This window comes from Nanorana parkeri, unplaced genomic scaffold (genome assembly GCF_000935625.1).
Source record: "Nanorana parkeri isolate BGI_ZX_2015 unplaced genomic scaffold, ASM93562v1 scaffold445, whole genome shotgun sequence".
Lineage (NCBI taxonomy): Eukaryota > Metazoa > Chordata > Amphibia > Anura > Dicroglossidae > Nanorana > Nanorana parkeri.
In genome coordinates this window covers 89,761-92,796 of record NW_017306713.1, presented here as the reverse complement: position 1 = coordinate 92,796, position 3,036 = coordinate 89,761, and positions in this window count along the sequence as shown.

The following is a 3,036-nucleotide window of genomic DNA, read 5'->3' as shown; positions in this document are numbered from 1 at the left end:
CTTCAACTCTTCTGGGAAGGCTGTCCACAAGGTTTAGGAGTGTGTCTATGGGAATGTTTGACCATTCTTCCAGAAGTGCATTTGTGAGGTCAGGTACTGATGTTGGTCGAGAAGGCCTGGCTCGCAGTCTCCGCTCTAATTTATTCCAAAGGTGTTCTATTGGGTTGAGGTCAGGACTCTGTGCAGGCCAGTCAAGTTCCTCCACCCCAAACTCCCTCCTCCATTTTTTTATGGAGCTTGCTTTGTGCACTGATCCTCAGTCATGTTGGAACAGGAAGGGGCCATCCCCAAACTGTTCCCACAAAGTTGGGAGCATGAAATTGTCCAAAATGCCTCTCTATGCTGATGCCTTAAGAGTTGCCCAACCCCCGAACAACCCCACACCATAATCCCCCCTCCACCAAACTTTACACTTGGCAGAATGCAGTCAGGCAAGTACCGTTCTCCTGACAACCGCCAAACCCAGACACGTCCGTTGGAATGCCAGACAGAGATGTGTGATTCGTCACTCCAGAGAACATGTCTCCACTTCTCTAGAGTCCAATGGCGGCACTGGTGATGCAAGGCTTGGATGCAGCTGCTCGGCCATGGAAACCCATTCCATGAAGCTCTCTATGCACTGTTGTTGTGCCAATCTGAAGGCCACATGAAGTTTGGAGGTCTGTTGCTATTGACTCTGCAGACAGTTGGCGACTTCTGCGCACTGTGCACTTTAGCATGCGCTGACCCCGCTCTGTCATTTTACGTGGCCTACCACTTCCTGGCTGAATTGCTGTTGTTCCCAGTTGCTTCCACTTTGTTATAATACCACTAACAGTTGACTGTGGGATATTTAGTAGCAAGGAAATTTCACGGAACACCTGAATCCAATGATTTGGAGGGGTGCCCCAATACTTTTGGCAATATAGTGTATTTTATGAAAGCAAAATAAATGCACTTGAGGTAATTTTAGTGCATAAAAACACAACATAATACCCATTTCTTTGTAAAATATAAAAGATGAGGTTTCTACTAGATCCTAGTGTTGACAAGTTCTCTTTAAGGTGATACTAGGGGTCAATTAGACCCCTATTTCCACCCTTCCACTCCAAATAAGCTATTGGAGTGCAGAATGCGCTTCAATAGCTTATTGCCCTTCTTCTGCAGCTGAGCAATGACAGCTGATTGACCAGAAGTGATGCAATCAGTGCTGGTTCCAGTCCCATACAGCGGGGAGGAGATTGGCGCACTTCACTGCCCCCTGGGAGTGATCTGGTGTCTAGCAGTTCATTTTCTTTATAAATCAGTCATGTGTAGAAAAGCCTGTCGGCTGCCAGCATGCTGAAGAAAAAAACTTTTTTATCTTTGTGGAACAGTGGTCTCTCTGCTAAGGTCTAAATCCCCTCTCTGCCTCCCTCCACAGAGCTAGTGCTCTAGAATCAGAGGGGAACATTAGCTTTAGTGATTCCAGAAATATAGCTCTGACTCAGCAATGCAGAGAGTCAGAGCTATACTGACTCTGACTGACTCTGATATGCAGAGAGACCACTGCTTCCACGCAGTGAGCAATGGTCCTTCCCTTCGGCATGCTGGCAGGAGCCAGGATTGAGCTAATTTAAACTGAACATTAAATTGGGAATTAAAGGATAACTGCGCATATCTTTAAAAAATCCTATCTTTGCACCAGAGATCCTTGGAAACTGTGAACTGTAAATGATTAGTCTAGCAGTTGTGCAACCCTACTACTGTACAGTGCAGCCTGCATGCAGCATTGACAGTCTTCCCTATTGCTGCTGATAAAGACTTGATCAGCCTTCCTCAACCAGGGTGCCACTGCACCCTGGGGTGCCTTCTGGCTTTGTCAGTTGTGCCTTCCAATCTTCACACAGTGTCATGCATTTTCGTGGTGCGGGCGAGCCATAATGCTAATCCAGGGCAGGCTACATTCAGGACCACCCCCAGCGATCAGAAGAGGACAGAAGTCCCTTTTCGTCCAAACCTGCTCCACTTCGCGCCTTCTGCCACGCTGCCGCAGCTGGACTGTGGTGAAGGTTATAAGGTAGGACTTTGTGAAGGGGGGATTGGGGACTCTCATGTGAATGGGGCTCCTGATGTGTACGGAAGCTCCTGATTGGGAGGGGGGATTCTGATGTGAAGGGGAGAACTCACTGTCATTCTTTTTGTGGGGGTTTGCCCCTTAAAGTCCATAGCAGACCTCTATCTAGGAAAAGGGTCTGTATAGATTGTGGGGGAAACACTCGTCATTTTATACATGCATGTTTTTAACATTTTAGACTGGGCCTCGAGATTTTGCATTATTTTAAAGGGTGCCGTGACTGAAAAAAGGTTGAGAGACACTGGACTAAACTACAGCCGTGTCTCAAACTGCAGGCAAGAGAATGGGGTTTGTCTTGGTCTGGTCAGCATTCTCTATGAGCTGACTCAAGACAGACCTTGCAAACTTACTGCTTGGAACACACAGACAGGTCTACAGCTTGGGACACACAGACAGGTCTAGAGCTTGGGACACACAGACAAACAGGTCTACAGCTTGGGACACACAGGCACAGACAGGTCTACAGCTTTGGCAGGGCCGGCGCTAGCGCAAGGCAAGATGGGCACTTGCCTTACGGCGCCAGGGAACAGGGCGGAAAAGTTGCCCGATCGAGATCAGACTCTCAGTGTGTGGGCTGCTGCTGCGCGCGGGCGGCATCTGAAGGATGCGGGATCTGAAGGATGCGGCGCTGACCTGTGCAGTGCAGTCTCACGTCTCAGACTCAGTGACACTCAGTCTCACTGAGTGTCTCGTCCTTCCTTGGCTACGTCAGTGAGTGACGTAAGGCCCAGCCCCTGGTTCCCCTGGCCGCTCAACCGCATGTGAAGGACTGGAGCGAGGGCTGCAGGAGGCGGAGCAACGGACGGACCGGACCAGCAGGCAGTGTGGCGGCAGTGGCGTCATCCTGGAGGCGACGGCGACCTGTTGAGGGACTCGGGAGCGCCCGGTGCACAAATTTTGAAGTTGGAACCGAGCGAGGAGGCGATTTCACCCTCTCTTGG